The sequence below is a fragment of the Saccoglossus kowalevskii genome, chromosome 7 (assembly GCF_978046115.1).
Source record: "Saccoglossus kowalevskii chromosome 7, keSacKowa6.1, whole genome shotgun sequence".
NCBI classification, from domain to species: Eukaryota; Metazoa; Hemichordata; class Enteropneusta; family Harrimaniidae; genus Saccoglossus; species Saccoglossus kowalevskii.
In genome coordinates, this window is record NC_140647.1 from 27,274,178 (window position 1) to 27,294,150 (window position 19,973).

Genomic DNA, 19,973 nt, shown 5'->3' on the forward strand with positions numbered 1-19,973 from the left:
TTTGATGTGCAGCCCAGATCACAGTTTGATGTGCAGCCCAGATCACAGTTTGATGTGCAGCCCAGGCCACAGTTTGATCTGTAGCCCAAGTCACAGTTTGATGTGCAGCCCAGGCCACAGTTTGATGTGCAGCCCAGGCCACAGTTTGATGTGCAGCCAAGGCCACAGTTTGATGTGCAGCTCAGGCCACAGTTTGATGTGCAGCCCAGGCCACAGTTCGATGTGCAGCCCAGGCCACAGTTTGATGTGCAGCCAAGGTCACAGTTTGATGTGCAGCCCAGGCCACAGTTTGATGTGCAGCCAAGGCCACAGTTTGATGTGCAGCCCAGGCCACAGTTGATGTGCAGCTAAGGCCACAGTTTGATGTGCAGCCTAGGCCACAGTTTGATGTGCAGCCTAGGCCACAGTTTGATGTACAGCCCAGCCCACAGTTTGATGTGCAGATCAGGCCACAGTTTGATGTGCAGCTCAGGCCACAGTTTGATGTGCAGCCCAGGCCACAGTTTGATGTGCAGCCCATCCCACAGTTTCATGTGCAGCCACCCCACAGTTTCATGTGCAGCCCAGGCCACAGTTGATGTGCAGCTAAGGCCACAGTTGATGTGCAGCTAAGGCCACAGTTTGATGTGCAGCCTAGACCACAGTTTGATGTGCAGCCTAGGCCACAGTTTGATGTGCAGCCCAGCCCACAGTTCGATGTGCAGCCCAGCCCACAGTTTGATGTGCAGCCCAGGTTAGAGTTTGATGTGCAGCCCAGGTCACAGTTCGATGTGCAGCCCAGGTCACAGTTTGATGTGCAGCTCAGGCCACAGTTTGATGTGCAGCTCAGGCCACAGTTGATGTACAGCCCAGGCCACAGTTTGATGTGCAGCTTAGGCCACAGTTTGATGTGCAGCTCAGGCCACAGTTTGATGTGCAGCTCAGGCCACAGTTTGGTGTGCAGCTCAGGCCAGTTTGATGTGCAGCCCAGGCCATAGTTGATGTGCAGCCCAGGCCACAGTTTGATGTGCAGCTCAGGCCACAGTTGATGTGCAGCCCAGCCCACATTTTGATGTGCAGCTCAGGCCACAGTTTGATGTGCAGCTCAGGCCACAGTTTGGTGTGCAGCTCAGGCCACAGTTTGATGTGCAGTCCAGGTCAGAGTTTGATGTGCAGCCCAGGCCACAGTGGATGTGCAGCCAAGGCCACAGTTTGATGTGCAGCTCAGGCCACAGTTTGATGTGCAGCCCAGGTCACAGTTTGATGTGCAGCCCAGGCCACAGTTTGATGTGCAGCCCAGACCACAGTTTAATGTGCAGCTCAGGCCACAGTTTGATGTGCAGCTCAGGCCACAGTTTGATGTGCAGCTCAGGCCACAGTTTGATGTGCAGCCCAGGCCACAGTTTGGTGTGCAGCCCAGGTCACAGTTTGATATGTCCCTCGCCTTTTGTCACCTCCTAACTTCCACTATATAGGTCCCTGCTTGTCACATGTCACTACTCAAAACAGTGTCCTCTGTATAGGTTACTGCAGCTTCCTACAATATCTTATTTCTTTTAGGTAAATTTATTATATAATGTTTACCCATTTTTAAAGAATTCTAAAACATGGTTGGGTATTAGGACAAAGATAGCAGTAACACAACCCCTCCAAGCCCCCTGCTTCATCAGATGAAAGTTGGGCAGAGGCAAACTAGATCACAGAGGACAACCTAATGATTCCAGACAACGTAAATTATAGGCAGCATCTGTCACATTTATAATCCTTCATAATTATTCATATGCGGGTATAAGCAGCTAAACAGTGGGGTATTAAGATTATATTATTATTATAATACACAATATTGAAATGAACAGACGTGAAACCAATGATACCGCAATGATACATGTATAAACATATTCCTAGAATAATTTATATGTAATGTATACAAACTGTAAAATACTTTATTTTCGCTGGAATTAATTTTTGCTGAAAAAGTTGTTTTGTGTGGAATTTATTTTCACTGATTTTTGATGAGTTGAATGTAAAATACAGGAAAAAGAATTTTTGGATTTTATTTTCACTGAATCATTCCTTCAGCGAAAATGGCAAAAATTAATTCCAAGCAAAAATAAAGTATTTCACAGTAATTGCCATCCACAAATACATCCACAAACAAAACGTACCCCAGCATTTAGGCACACTAAACCAATCTGCATAGTATGATACATATGAAAAGCATTTATTTACAGATATAACGTATACTGTAAACTGTTTTCTTCACTGCTACCAATGTTTTGAAGATTTAATGGCCTTTGTAAGGACAAAATTTCATAAAAGTGACCCTGTGTTTTTAAATTAAAGTATTCAACAATTTTCCCTCACAAAATTAACATTACTATTTAACAGCGATAAGTGAACAGAATAATTGTTTGAAATGAAGTTTTGACCTTTGCCCCAGTTCACCCTGCCCACAAAGGGAAATAAGGGAGGCCACATGTTTACCCAAATTTTAGGCTTGTCTAAATTTTGTGTGTGAACATGAAGATAAACATTTACTACAGTCGAAATAAGTAACATATCGGAAGGGGTGCCAAGGCCAGTCCTAATTTAATTCCTAGTTAAGCCTGCCTAACTACAGCACGAATAAGCGTCAGATAGTTGATAACAATCGTAGTGGCCAAAAGAGAAAATTTTCAGTTTTGTTTCTATTTCCCTGAAATTATCGTACAATTCTAGTGTCAAGTCTCGTTGATATTGCCTAGTTTCAAAACAAAACATATTTCAAATCAAATTGAACTGTTTGGTTATGCCCACTCTCCACTCTCGCCATCTACGACTCAAAATTGGGAGAACTCCAAGATGATTAAGACGCCATTCTGATGATGCCAATTACATCTTGTTATGTAAATACAGAAAAACCCTGAGAAAAAACACTACGGTGAGGTCCGCCATGTTGAACACTTTTGACGTAACAAATCTAGATTCCAATGAGAAGAGGGCGCTTTAGGCCGGCATAAAGAATGAAATTTTGACTGTATGAAAGCGAACAAAAAATTAGGGCTGGCCTAAAGAAAGTTAAATGTAAAACAGGCTAAAGTCTTTCTTTTTTGAGATCTACGCAGTCTTCTCATCAACACAAAACACACACTATTGAACCCCTGTATCCCAGGTAATCAATCACTTAGATTGCTGCTAGTACGTTTGATTGATGACAATGATAACACAAAGATAGCATACAAGTTCAACATTAAAATGGTACTGTACCACATTTAAAGTCAAAGGTTTCAGTGTACTGTAAAATACTTTATTTTAGCTAGATTTAATTTTTCTTAAAAAGACATTTTGCCTGTTTTATATGGAGTTTATTTTCACTTATTTTTGATGAGTTGAATGTAAAATACAGAAAAACAAGCAGCCTTTTGGCTGAGATAGCTCCACTGTTAGCAATGCACATTTCAATTGAGAATTGAAGATATCATCACAAAATGAACAAATCTGAGAGAGATCCACCTGTAGTACAAATGTACCTATATGTATAATATCAAAGCAATTGGACTTGCGGTTTTAACAAGAAGTTGAAAATATCACTTTTTACCAAAAATGACAAATATTCATCAAAATTAGAGAATTAAATATATCACCATGAAATGAACAAAACTGAGAGATCTCCCCATGCTACATATACAATGTACTTGTACACCAAGTATTATAGCAATCTGACTTGTAGTTTTCAAGAAGCAGTTGAAAAAGTTGAAAGTTGACGATGACAGATAATCTGTAAATATAATACTGTAAGCTTCGCTCGACTACGGTAAGCAGAGCTAAAAAGTATATTCACTGGATTTTATTTTCATTGAAACATTTCATCAGCAAAAAATAGCGAAAATAATCTTCAACTAATAATTTCAACTGAATATTATATAAACCATAATTTTCACTGCTGGAAATATTTATGCCTTTAGGACTTTATACCATAGCACATCAGAGAAATTTTCACTGAATCGCAAAATTCTTTTGTGAAATCCTAATTTAATCTCAAAGTTGTACATGTAGAAACATAAATGCCATGCCTATGTGTTTATGTATTAGTATGCTCCTGTTAAACAAAAAAAAAAAAAAAAACCTTACAACAAACCAGATGATGTGACAGGTTATTCACAACATATCAAAATCTGCGACTCAACTACACTTTTTCACTTTCATAGTGTGTAGCAAAAACATAAACAACAATCAGTCACGGATCTTGACAAAGTGTTGAGTGAGTAAAGGCAGATAGTTTGAAAATAAGTGGAAAAGTCTTTGTAAGCCCTCAAGAAGGTCCTATGATAGAACACTCAACAGCAAAGATTCCTAAGCCTGGATTCTATTCATAGAAACATAACATACATTGTGCTGTATTCAAAATTGTAATTCCTTACACGTACTGGTCCTTCAGTAACCTAGTTACAAAGCACCAAAGTAAATTTACTTTAGAACAAATTAACATTAAAACTATTTCAATAAACCAACAGCTTTTCTTTGATTGTGTATTGAACATAATTTATCAATCAAAATACACAATATATTGCAATGGTTTTAAAATATGCATATTGTGCTTATGGTTAAGTCTATTACATTACAATTGTGATTGTTACCATGGAGATAAAGAAAAGACTAATTTTATTTTGCTTCATTTAACTTTCACCTTGAAATTAATGAAAAATCAAGTTGTCTGCTTCTGGAGACCCACTCATCTGGTAACCTGAGTTAACAACCACAAATGTGAGACGACAAATAACAAATTGATGATACACTCAAGTCCTGGCTTTCTGAACATTACAAAAGCATCTACTCTGTTATGGAAGATGCAAGACCCTATATAAATATTTATAATAAGGCACAACATATCCAAAGTTTTTTTCAAGCTTGGTGTAAATATCCAATTCTCAATACCTTGAATACAGAGCAGTCTGTTTGATTTGACATGCGACTTTCGAACTTCCGGGGTTGACATAGTTTCAACATTTTGCGCAGAATGGCAAAAAAAAAATGCAATGAACCGTCAGTTCAGCCAACATAGAAGTGGAGTCATTTCATTCATTCACTCAATATGTCATATTACCGGTATACAAATGCAGTTTTCAACGTCTTTTTGATGTTAAAATTTGTCATCTTTATTGAAATTTATGTTGTCTATTTTTTTTACTTTACTAGAACACATCAATTTATTTATCGTATATTGGTTGATCAATATATGAAACCTCAAAACATACCAGTGATGTTAGAAATACAATTCTTATTACCCTTATTCAACCAAGAATCTTAAATGGGAATAATTTGCTAATATAAGGAACAGTTCCTTTTTTTAATGTCAGTATGGGACTAAGTTCAAATTATGCCCATTTATTTTTCTGTCCACTTGCAACCCACATACATAATATGTAATTCATTGATACTGCAATGAGCTTATTTTTGTTTCATGTTTTTTTATCGGTAAAATAATAATAATATAATAAGATTAACATGTGCACATACTCAAGTTTGATACCTGATAAAACACACCCAGAAAGTCAATCAATCTTCGATTGAGTCATGTAAAGGTCTACGATCAGATGTCGACCTTTTCCCATGATGCAATGCATGAAACACAGTGAAAGCGTTCCAGAAAACGCACAAGATACTATATTCAAGGTACTGTTCAAGCAAAGTCGCCAGCAAATGTTTTCACAATACCCTGCCCAACCATCAACATAAACACTCTTCATACCAGTAATTGTAGTAAATTTATTATTTTTTTTTTTAAATTTACTAAAAATCTGAAGACGATTTGGTAATATATGGACAATGTTCAGCATTTCTTGTTTTTCTGATGTATCAAAAATATGGTCTTAAAATTGAAGGAAAAATATTGATACCCGATAGTAATTAATTTATGGTAATACCTTGCATGAATATTCATTAGCTCTAGTAATATAAAGCAAATGTTTCTCGAGATACATGTACGTCTTTTTTTTAGAGACAATATGAATTTCATGGTAATACATCATATTTGTATTGATTGATGACAGTGACTTTTAACATTTGATATGAATATATTTTTAATATTGTTTAATGAGGATTGGATGTGCACATAATATGCGGATAATACATGTTCCCGATACAATTGAAATTCAATACCATAAACTAGAAAACACATTTTTACAACTTTTAATGCAATAAATAAATTTCTTTGATTTTTTCAGCAAAAAATATTTATGTTTCATCATTCACATGTGACTGACTCCATACTCAACAACAAGCAGCCTATCCGCTGAGATAGCACCGCTGTTAGCAATGCACATTAAAGAATTGAAGAAAATATCACTTTTACCAAAAATAACAAAAAATACATCAAAATTATAAAATCGTCATGAAATAAACAAATCTGAGTTATCTATATGTACATGTATATATGTATTATCAAAGCAATTGCACTTGCGGTTTTTAACAAGAAGTCGAAAATACCACTTTTTACCAAAAATGACAAAAATATTCACAAAAATTAGAGAATTAAAGATATCATCACAAAATGAACAAATCTGAGAGAGGTCTACCCAATATACATCATATACATCAAGTATCAAAGCATTCAGGCTTGTAGTTTTCAAGAAGAAGTCGAAAAAGTAAAATATTGACATGGACGACGATGGCGGCGGACAATCACTCATATGATAAGCTCCGCTCGACAAAGTCGACAGCGAAGCTAAAAACTGATTTTTGGATAGCTTCGCGCCAAATGTATCTCCTCCTACAAATTTAGGATAAAAAACTTCAGACATAGCTCATTCTACTCAGCTTGAGTGTGGGCACAAAGTTCCTATTTGAATTTTTGATATCTTTTTTCATTACCGAGAAATTTAACCCCAAAGTTGGGGTAACTTTTCACCAGCAACGGCTTTTAACTTCTCTGTGATTTTTTCGGCTCAGCTGATTTTGTTCATACTTCACAGGTAGGTCATACAGTCACTAATTGGAAAAAAATCCTGGCCCACCACTGCCATTGCAACATCTCAAAACTGATTTTTGAATACTTTCGCCCCAAATGTATTACCTCCTACCAGTTTTGTAATAGCAGTGTTCAAATTACCATGCTTTTTATTTTGGCTAGGTTGCGAACTGGTAAGATATCACCGGCGCTGAAATTGTTACACTGTATCAACGTAATCCCAACGCAACTTTGAACTTTGAATGAACTGTGAATGCTGACTTCATTCTAGAAAATAATATCGCAAAACGGTTGGAAATAATAAATGTAATAGCAGAATACGTTCTAGTAATAGACTAAGTGACTTCTAAAGACTGAATGGTTTTTACGAACTTCGTATACGGGCCCATTTAGTTATAAACCGTCTTTAGCTTCACGTTTATGTCACACCCAGGGAAACAGCCAAAAACATATACATTGGTAGCTTGTTTTTGAGCGAATCGCCAACCAGCCTACCGGCTTGTATTGATGTATATCATTAATATGTTGCCAGGGGAACATATTTGCATCAATATTTATGATATGAAATCAATATACTGTAATGGGATTTCAGAAAAAGGAAATGGATATTTACAATTTAAATTGAGTACAAGTACTTGTTTTGAATAGCTGTAAGCCAGAAATGTTTTAAATTTAATAATTTTATGACATTCATGGGGCCTAAACCCGTCATGAAAGATACTCTGTGATTTCTTGTAAAGGAAACCCAATTCATACTACTACAACATGTCATGAAAGTTACTCTGTATGCTGCTACATTTTTGTCACAGAAACCAAGCACTCCCAAAAATATGCAAATTAGATCAATGCAGTTATTTGCTGCTATCTCTACCACCACCGTGTCGATTTTATTCATATTTGATATGCTAACACCTTGGCACAAGTAGATGTGCTTTTGGCAATAATGACCACACCCTCCCAAAAATATGCAAATTTTTGTGACTGGCTGGCTAAACTTGAAAAACCTAAAATAGTATTTTAGTTATCAACATGAAATATGTATATTTTTATCCATTTTTTTCATATAGGGAAACCGCAATAATATTATTTCCATGGAAACAAGTGTGGGCAGCCCCCATCCCCAATTGTTCATTTGCTTTTTTTATTTATTAGAACCTTTCCTTCACCAAATATCATTGAAAAAATTCCACATTTTTTCACTAGTAACCCATATTTTTAAAGCGGTATACAGCATCGATGTGATAAAGGAAGGAATGTAATGAATTTATTTCATTGGTCAGTTTTCACATTAAGCTTCAGTGCCAATTTTAGTGTAGCCTCCCCAACTACGAAATGTATGAAACTATCGAAATAGTGTTCATCGCAAACCATTCAAAGTGAAAACTAGGACATGTGGAGTTTGCAGAGGTGACCAGGTCAGTGCATGCAGCCAGCCACAAAGGGACACTAGAGATGTCTACCCATCTACATCTATACACTGTTAACAATTGGACATATGGTGTGGGAAAGATGACCAGGTGAGTGCATGCAATTAAGCCACAAAGAGACACGAGTGTAGTCTACCCATCTATACACTGTTGACAATCACACATGTGGAGTTGCAGTGGCAACCAGGTAAAGCATGCAGCCACAAAAGAGCATGAGTGATGTCCACCAATCCATACACTGTTGACATAATAATGACTTCTTGTACAATTGTAAACACTTCCTACTTTGTTACGCAGATAAACCTACTTTTAAACTGCTAATAGATGGGACCTTGTAAACTGGACACTGTCTATTTTTAGCAAAGGTGTGCTCTGCTTGAAATTCGGACAGGCTCCAGCGGGAGAAGGATTTTTAATTAAAATAACATCCTTTCATCAAAAACATGAATAACCCTAACACAGTGCAAGAGGTATTGTATAGCTCCAGACAGCGCTGTCACGCAGATCAATTATACCCATAATGCATCAGTCGCTGAACAAGCAGGTCAGGTCAGGTTATTACCGCATGGATAATGCAAAGACTATTCCCAATCTTCTTATTTTTAGTCTAAGCATGAATGCCCATTTACCTACATTCACATAACGACAACGCTCCAAATCTGTGGCCATTAGTGAATGTGAAAATAACTAAGGAAATCATTTAAATTTGAATGAGCTGACTTTATTCATACAAAATATGCTGAACTGACTTCTTGCTAAATGAATATTATTAATTAGTATAATTTGTCCCTGTGCTCTGGATCTATACATGTTATAAACTCCAATCATCATTTCAGGCAACTAAATTTGTGAAATTCAGCTTACAATGTACACTTTGCGTATGCAAAACCTTTCAAACAACACTTGCACAATTGCGATCAGTTGTCACCGTAAATCAGTTGACTGAAAAAATGTAATCATCATAAACAGTGTCACATTGTTTAGAGAGCTTCCAACATGCATCATTTAAACTAGCCAATGAATGGAAAGTATTGTGCTTTCTTTTGAATAAATTTGCATGGTTGATAACTGATCCTCGTTCCTAGACATTATTTGAGAGGTTTTGCAGAGCTGGAAAGCATAAAGCTTCAAGACTGAAACCACCTTGTAACTACCTTCTATAATTTCTCTCTTGCATTTCGTCATGGCCAATCTTTGAAGAAATTGGCACATAAAATCACCAGAGCGAGGATGGCAGAGAGAGAATTAGCATCTCAAGCTGGTGACATATTTGATTTTTCGACCAAGGCCCTGGTAAGTTGTCATCCTGGACGCCATCTTTTTTCACTTGCAAGTGATTTAATGTACAATGTTGGTATAAACTATATGCTTTCCCTGATTGTCAGTACAAACTGGCACTAATGACATAAGTAATGTTTTATTAAAAATAAAAATCATGGAAAAAAAGATTAATAGTCAACAAAAATTTTATATCTGACATATGGCCCATTCATTCTATATCTATAATCAATACATTCTGGGGCTGACAATATCAAGTTACCAGAGGGTACATGTACACATGGCAGGCATAGCTGAGGTGTAAATAGAATAGAAAAGTAACCCGATTCCAATTAGCCATATGTCACAACAAGCCAATGAACTAAGCAGCTGGAAACCCACAACTAAAACATCTGACCCAGTCTGATATAATAAATCACTGAACCGTAAGTAATTTGAGCCATTACTGGAATTCGGTAATTGCTAAGAAATGAATTATTACCAAACGATTTAATTCAAATACATGTGTATAACCATTGCTAATATCTAGACATTTATGGATTCCTACATCTTTGCCTCAAGCAATGCACTGAATCATTTATTTCAGATGACTGATGTAATATCACGAGTTTGGCAAGATTACAAAATTGTTAAGCATTTCTCTGGGCTTCTTTAATCCATTAAAGTTGACTTTTGTCGCCTTCCACGAAATAAACATTCATATTTTTATTTTTATTTTAAATATTTTGATCAAGGCTTTTGACCAATGAAAGATTCTGTCTATTTAGTCCAAAATTAACAAAGAAATGATAAAAAAAATTACAAAATGAGTAAAATTCATATGAGAAAAAAATACCGTATCGCTTGTGAACACAAAATCAACAATTACAAGGTTTATAATATATGTACACAGCAGAGGTTTTGACAGACAGGGGAACAGGGGCGCAGCGCCCTCATACCCTGGGCTTGCGCCCTCTTATCAAACCTGGAACAGTCAATAGATTATGATCAGTTCATTACTGCCCGCCCATAAGCCCGGCACGGGTAACTAATCAGTCGGGCTGACGAAAATTTCAAGTTACTAGCCCTGTGGTCGGGTCGATTTTTTTTGAGAAAATAATATTACTCATCACAAAATGTCTACAGATGTATGATTGTTGTCAAATTTATGTACGCGGTATGTACCTAGGGGTCTGATATGGCCGTTTTGACACATGGAACATGTAAAACACGTATGAACAACAATCCACGTACAATGCGTGATTTAGAAAACACTCACACTATGCCTGATTTCAGTGAACTCTCACACTATGTGTTATTTCAGTGAACTCTCACACTATGCGTGATTTCAGTGAACTCTCACAATATGTGAGAGTTCAAAGTTGATTATGAATCAGATTTTTCTTACTTGAATTAAAGTCACTGCAGTGACACTGATTGAATGAAATATAGTAAAACGATTGAAAGTAAAATAAAATATTGAAAACGTAAACAGGGCTAGTAAATTTTTAGTAGGGCTGGCAAGATTTTAAAGTCACCTGTCCTGTTGTCTGGTAAACCATTTTGACAAATTTTAAACACTGATCAGTTTTAACAAATACAGAGTATCACCAATGGTAACAAAAAGTTTTTTTTCTATACAAACCCCGGCATAGTGTTCAGAAAAAAATGCTGACTTCAATGAAGAACCAATAATGAAACATGAAATAGGATTTTTATAAAAAATAAAGAAATCAGCAGTGACCGGTGCTTGATATCTAAGGCTAAGAGAGAGAACTGTACGTGTGGAATGGAAGGAATTCACAGCTAGTTACATGTGAATGTCTAATATTTTATGAATGTGTTGATTTCATTAAAGTCAATCGTTTGTCTCTTCTCATTACATGCTTTTAAAAATGTTATAACACAGACTGTATAGTCTGTGGTTGTATGAACTATTTGTATCATACAGCAAATGCAAGTAATTGTATTTCTTAAATATCTATGTCAGAATTCTCTTGCAAATAATTGAAATTTATTGAGTATTTCCACAGATATGTTTGCAATTGTTCACGTGAAAAGTTCTGAGGCATGATGTGTTACGACAATAGAGTTGAGAAGCCATATTTTGACGAAGAATTGTTCAGTGTGATATATTGTAATGTGATATCAATAAATCAATCAATCAATCAAAAATACTTATAGCAGTATCAGTAACACCATGACACTCAAAGATGCAGTTATCTATGTCGATATGTGACGAAGTTAAGTTGTAGAGCCATCTGTGGAGGAGAGATTGTTTTCATATGTAGCAACATGACGTGTTGAAAGTACCACAATGTTGAGAAGAGATTTTACTATGTTGAGATACTGACATGATGATGTTGAGGTATCATTTGTTGAGGACATTTGTATGACATGTTTAGATCATTTACTGATTGTAAATAAACTGTTTTGAAAACACAATAAAGGTCATTCTCTGATAGAAATGATAAATGGAATAAACACCTGATTGACAGATGAGCTTAAGTCTGTAGGGATTGTAACACCCTCAACTACAAGTAGGTAAATAAAATATAAAACCACCAAAACATTCACTGTAAAATACTTTATTTTCGCTTGGAATTAATTTTTGTTATTTTCGCTGAAGGAATGATTCAGCGAATATATCTTTTTTTCTATATTTTAGATTCAACTCATCAAAAATCAGTGAAAATAAAATCCATACAAAGCACCCAAAAAGACTTTTCAGCAAAAATTAATTTCAGCTAAAATAAAGTATTTTACAGTACACACATATTTTTACCATTTATTATCTTTTAACTTTTAAGCGCCAAATTTAGTTCCCACTTAATTTTGGGTACAGGGGATAGTAAATTTAATCCTAATTTTGGACTAAATAAATGAAACTATTTTGTGATGGTGCCTGAAGTTGACTTCCACCCTCAAGAGTTAACAAACCATATGATACATGACCTCCAAAAGGTCACACATTCTGGTACATGTATTTTTGGGAGTGAAAATTCACCATTAAATATGCCCTATTAGTAGCACCATGCATTGATATACATTTAAAAAGACAAAGGTTTGTGAAAGGTCAAAATAAATTATATTTTTAATAATGATCCAGTATACACAATACATGCAGCTACAGATAAGTTTCTTATAGATATGTGCTTCTATTTGGAGATGCACTTCTAATGAAGTAAATATGGTACATGTATATATAAATTTCTATTACAGATAAGCTTCAATTGGAAATGAACTTCTAATACAGATGCACTCCTGCAGTATAGAACAAGTACGGTATCAATGAGAATTTCATAATTATTTTCTTTTATCATGGAGTCCCGAAACAGTTAAGGTCAAAAATAACTTATAATATTGGAAATTATTGCCAATATAGGATAACAATACCCTCAGAAAGTACCAGGATGTGTGACCTTTAGGGGTCACATGTAAGGCGTATTAAAATACAATTGTACTTTGTTAGTTGCACAGAACGACAGTAGTCACTTTGTCCAAATGTACATGATATAGTAATAAATAGGAAATGAGACATTACTTCAATGTACAGTACTGGTATAAGGACAAGTTAAAGTATCGGTATGAACTATCATTTGTTCTTATCACGACTCTTATAATGCCGCAGTCGTTTTATTTCACGCATCCATTACGATATGCAGCTACTTGGTATCACAAAGCATTAGATCAAATGAACCAAACCACGTTGCTATGCCAACAAACTGCACACATGTTCTGACAGACGTAACTAATTCAAATACATTTACAATTAATTGTATTTATTTGTTTTACTCCTAGCAAGAAAACTCTGCATTATTGACTGAATGCTCAGTCTGTGGACTCCGTTGACAGTCAAGTCAACCATGACGACTTAATTCATCAAGACGCATTACAATATCATTACTCTGATAACGCCTGAGCAGTTAAAATTACCCATAAATAGAAACCGTTTCTCAGTGTCTAACCTCCGCCTACTTGGATGTAAAGATTAATACCAGATGGTCCTTCAGCCTACTTTAATCACTTGTCCACCATCACTTCATTTTTGCTGGAATTTATTTTGTTGTAAACCACAAATTAGTTTGACACATGAAATTTATTTTTACCGGTTTGTCACAAGTGAACCACAGAGAAAAAAAGTATTTCCACAAGATTTATTATATTACATTTACATATTCATTTTTATGAATAATTTTATAGTTCAACTTGTCAGACTTTTGTTGAGATTTATTTTCAGCCAACACAGCACTGTATTTGTTTTATTAGAAACACATCTCCAATACATACACATACACATGTAAATCAACAGTTGCATCACTTGCATGGAATTATATTCAGGATCTTTAAAAATACAACATCAATATATAGTTTTGTAAAAAATAAAGTTTTTTTTAATTTTAGTAAAATGGTAGTGTCGGCATTCTGCTTTCATCAAAACCAAAGTTAATGGCGAATTATATTGAGCAAGATTGATAACCAGCTGCCCAAATACTTTTGAGACTTGTTAACCGCTTAATTTTCGCTACTAGAAATTTTTGCATTTTGATAATATTATGGTTTTCGTGACGACAAAATTTCGCGAATGTCACCGACACCCAAGGAAATTTTCACTGATTCACAAACTATTAGCAGTTTGCAGTACGAATACATGTACAGCGTCATCATTGTCAACTAGTTGAATTGTTAAATCTATAGTTGTCATGGTAACTGCTAAAATTGTAAAATAATCATAATAGCATAAAAGTGCAAACAAACTAGAAAGGCCTGGAAAGCTGAATTACTGATAACTTAAAAATAACCAGTATGATATTATATATAGTACATGTATATTTAACTGGTTGACTCGCACCAAATCAGATCAATTTACCAAGCTGTACTGTAATATTTAGGACTTTAATAATAACATATTCAGGGACGACTGCTGGAAAGTTGTATTCAATATATCTGACATCGTACATGCCCAAAGAAAATCTTCCATGGAAGTTAAGTCTGCTAAGAAACACTTTCCAGCAATAAATTGAACACATAATCAAAATATTATAATATTATAATATTATTTGAAATAAATGATAGGCCAACGGAGGACTGTATATTGTTTTGTTTCAATACTCTTATTATTTTTCATTTTTTATTTTAAAGAAATGCAGCCATATTTGATTTAACAAGAATTTTCAAAGAACCAATAGGATGCTGCAGGAGCTTTATAATAATATAAATATATTATTCAAAAGTTGTGATATAAGTAGCCAAGAATGCTGGTAGACAGTATATTGACTTCTATATAGGAAGACAGTCATGCAATGTTACACTCTTTGCTACTACAAGTAGACAAGCAGACACATGAAACCACTGTTGTAGTTTCAAATGTAAGAGCAATTATTTTTCAAATGTATACAACCCCCCCAAGGAAATATTTGTTGTCAGCGATGAGACAAGATATGCCGTAATTGATTGTATCCACTGGCACTGATGATTTAATATGAACTCTAAGCCTTCTTTCAGTGATTAGTTATTGTATTAAAAATTGCAATTTTTTTTCAAAATTTACTAAATTTCTCAAAGAAGAATTAATAAAAATTATTATGAGAAATGTTTGTTATTTATTGTTTTATGTTCTTAATTATCACTTTTATTAACACTTAAAAAAAATGAACATCCAGATGGTGTAAATGTAATTACCGGTAATCTCAATTACTCTCAACACCATGGATACTGTATAAATATGAATTTTCATTTTCGCCAATTTTTTGTTCAATCATAATCTATTTTAATTTTCAATAAATTTTTCTACAAAACAGTAAGTCATATTGTAATTTTACATGTTCACATTGTGGATTTAATTTATTGGATTTTACTGATTAGTAAATAATACCCAGTGAATATTTAATGAGGCGACAGTAATGTTTTAGTACACATGTTTTCAACAGATTACTTTGGATTTGTTTTTTAATTAGATATGTGTATATTAGAAATTAAAAGATTTATCAATCCTTATTTTAAAGACAAATATTTTGAAGTAAACATGAATTTATTTTTAGATCAATGACAATAAAATCTGTTGAATAATTAATGAGGCGACAGTAATGATAGTACACATGTGCATGCATATGCAGGGTTTGCTTTGGACAGATTATCGGTATTTCTGTGTGATTTTTGTTTTTAGGTATTTTGAAACGAACATGAACTCATTTTCAGATCATTAGAACTGCGAATCTGTATCTGTAAAATCTGTATCTTCTATTAAAATAGTACAATGCAACAGAGGGGATGCGGTTTCTAGAGCAACCACACATACATTGATGACAAATTGTGTTTTTTTGTTTCTCAATTTTTCAAAACGAATGAGTGCAGCTTTTAATACATATTTTACAGTACTTTATAGATCTACGCCTCAACAATGTGTGTACAAGTAATGATGATTTATATCAATAGATCAATCAGCAAGACGGAATTGTATCACAGATGAATTACAATAATCCAAACCCTAACATTGAGTTAAAAATTGCTTGGATAATTGACAGGCCGGAAATTGATTCCATAACATTTGGTGGAATTCCTGAACATAACCATTTTTTAAGAACAGGAAAAGTAATTTGGATAATCAAAAATTAAGGTTTGACTGTAGTAGTTAATTTTTGGGGAGAAATCAAATATATCACAGCGGAAGGAAAGCTGTATAATAAATTTCCTGGTTGGACAAGTGCATTAATGAGTAGTAGCCCCGAACAAATAGTTACAGTACCGTTCCACTGGCGACATGTTGCTAACAAGGCTTTCTCAACGCTTTGCGCGCCAAAGTCAACTTCAGACTACATGTATATCCGGAAAATAGTTTCATTTATAGTCTGCTCTTTTCTACATAAAATATTTTGAAAATTTCAATTTTTTTGATCAAAAGCTGGAAGTAATGTCTCATTTTGCCTGTTTGGTTCAAAATTAGGATTGAACTCAGTGAAAAAAACAAAAACTGAACAAATTTATGCAAATTTGAATGGGAAACCAAATTTGGCGCTCAAAGAGTGAAAATGTTGTGATTAATTAACTAACAAATTGTATGGACTTTAGTCATGATATAACTTTCAACAACAACAACAACAACAAAATAATAATACAGTATTGCAAAAAAACTTTAATTTTGACAGCCAGGAAGAATAGTGATTTTACCGAGATGTGAAATTATTAAACTTATGGAAACAACTCTCAAGTGATTGAATCGTAAAAATGGTCAGTTTTGCCAATTTTACAGCATTACAAGCAGTTACAGCCCAAACAACTAAATACTTGAGGGTTTATGTCGTCGCAAACCAGATTTTATATTAAACAGAAAGTAGCTACACATTGTCAAATGATTACTTTTGTGTTAATCTTACAGATTTATGTTGGACTTTGTTTGGCATGTTACATACACATATGTCAGATTTTCATGACAGAGACATTTGTGTATTTCACAAAGGTGACAGATCGTGGTTTCTAAAAATAGAAAAATCTGTAATAGGAGGAGAAGCAACTCGGGAGGTCAAAGTTCTTTTGGATTTTGTGTAAATTACACCGTATGCCTGCCAAAAAAACAAATACCGAAAAGCAACATGAAAAGGTACATTAAGGTCATACATTCTGGTAGTTTACGAATTCTAATAATATTCCTTTTTATTCGAGGAAAGACTAAAAGAATGGCAACTTAATTTGCATATTACATATAGAAATTCACCAAGATACCGGGTCTGTGTAGAGCTAAAAATTGTACAGTAGCATGGAATGGACGTTGTATTCTGGTACGTATCATGCTATAATTAGAAACTGACACTATTACATGCTGTCATATTTACACAAATACAACACAAGTTTCAAAATAGGAACATCTGGGATATTTTGCTTTGAAGATTGCACGAACCATTATATTTCCACGGTGTTTTGATTTAAGAGTGTAAACATAGACAAAGTTGTATTCATTTTATGTCTTGAGGATTCCAGTGAAATGTTCACTGCGATGAAACTGCACAGTTTTTCCTACCTCATGAAATTTAAAAAAATTTATCTTTCATCAAATTTGTAAGAGCTGCATCCACCCACCCTCTTTGTATTTTGCTTTGTCGCCACACCTGTTAGCAATAAGCACTCACACTTTGCCACTTTCAGTTATCAACAACTGCTACCACTTTTATATACCAGATTTTGGGAGGTACCGGTAGTTGATGTGTTTTGCCATGCACTAATTAATTAAGAGAAGTACAAGGGAATCATCAAAATAACTTGGAAATATTCTACTGCAAAACTTAGTAAAACTTGAAAATACAGATTTCTGACATGATATTACAAATACAGTAGAACCTCACACAATCTGTGGTGTAAAAACAGAACCCCGGAAAATCGGCACCTCTCGTCAGCTTTGCATCACTGCATCACTCAGTAAATAACCCACCCACTTGTAAATATTCATGCATTCTTTTGATGAGCAAAAAACAAATAAATGATCAATTGTTATGCTAATTATAGACAAGTTTTACCACCGATACAAAATTTCTAGAGAACATTGACTATTTAACTGGTAATTTAAACTTCTTTATTAATTTTAATATATATATTTATAGTGATTAATAATTTTAAAATGTTGAAATAACCCTTAAATTCATTTTCTAAATATGGAACAAATAGATTTAAAATGCGATAAAAAAAAATGAAAAAAAAAAACGATGAAAAGCCAACAAGACACTACTGTAAAAGCTGTATGTGGATCAGTCGTAACAATGATGAATGTTTAAGCCAACTGACATTCAGTTTTATCAATTTTCATATCAACAATAATTTTCTAAAACTCAATTAGACAGAATACAAAACGTACATACACACACATGTACTCAGTAAGTAAAATGAAATTATCAAAATTAAACAAAATCCTGTCATGTTTTTGTTATTATTTGATATACATGTACTACATTCATGTACTGAGAGCGACATCACAATATTAACATAACAATAGGATGGTATCACATAAAACAGAAATATTTTAGAAAAGTCACTCACTGCTAGAGTGAGAATACAACCAGGAGATGATATAACAACTGAAATAAACAATGAACTTTTCAAGAGTTACAGCATGGGAACTACATGGATATATCAGGGTGTTTCAGTAACACCATTATGATATATTCATGTACTGATGATGTAGCCAAAAAGTCAAAGGATATCACTCAACCCAATTAAATTTGGAGACGAGTGAAGTACGTCATCAACCCACACACTCACCTGTTTCTATACACCCCCCCCCCCCCCGCCGCCGCCGCCATAGAACAATGACGTAACTATCCTAATTTCGTGTTCTCTAAACTTATTCTGTGTCTATGCTATGCGTACAGAATTTGATATCCATTGGGCGGCCTTCGGAGCATAATTCACCAACAAGCCCTTGAACGTTCACCGCTGACAGAAGTGATTACCAACTGTTTAAGGTTACGTGAACTGACAACCGTGAATAAATTGTAGTATTTTCACAGCCCATTCATGACGTTTCCAGAGTGGTAGGGCATGTCTGGAAATGGGACAACAGACAGCATCGTGCTATACATTAATCACGTTAAATAGTAAATGAATTGGGTACGATTCCTATTATATGTGGTATAACAGTTCATGATCGATCATATTAAAAATTGAGGTTTAGAACAATAACAACATGCAGTTTAAAGGGGGAGACGTAAACAAGAGGAGCAATACACTGCAGAAAACGACCGACCATCTGAAACAGGGTAACCCAAATAAAGGACTCACATTCCGTTTTCACCGAAACGATCATTTGCACTGGTTTACTAACACAACAGTGAGCCGTTGAGTGGAAGAGAGAGAGAGTGGTGGTGGTCTTCAAACGGGGAGCGACGTCAGGAACGTCGTTCATTCAAAACGGCTAATCATATGAAAATTATCTACTTACACGATATGTCGACGTTCTTCAATGGGTGTGCCAAGTCCCCATCAAGGCCAGCGGCCAGTGATCGCGACAATGGCGAAGAAAACCGATGATTATCACAACCTACTATATCCAACGTGATAGCTGCTTCCCAACTCAATATGGCGACCTTCCTAAACACAATGGTCACGTGACGTGGGCAAGAAATGACTTCATCGTTGTCCCCGCACGCTGATACCGGAACTCCTTGTGACACTGACCAACCATGATTTATACGTTCTCAGACTATTACTAGTCTCAGATAAGTTATTGACAAAGTGACGCACTCGAATGAAACGTAAGAAGGAAAAATAAAAGAATAAGTAAAACGATAATAAAGCACATAATTCATAGTAATTTTCATATGTGATTATTTATTGATATGTATTATTGATATTATATGTAACTAAATCTTTGTTATGCG

General features: G+C 34.8%; 1 protein-coding gene across 1 annotated transcript in view; it reads right to left on the reverse strand.

Annotated features, from left to right (window-relative positions):
• LOC100367488 (tyrosine-protein phosphatase non-receptor type 4-like) overlaps positions 1–19,692 on the reverse strand; it is a 69,183-nt gene extending 49,491 nt beyond the window's left edge. The window contains exon 1 of the mRNA XM_085501401.1: positions 19,535–19,692. The gene's annotated coding sequence lies outside the window, so the exon portion shown is untranslated. The remainder of the gene's footprint in view (positions 1–19,534) is intronic.
• Between the last annotated feature and the right edge of the window lie 281 nt (positions 19,693–19,973).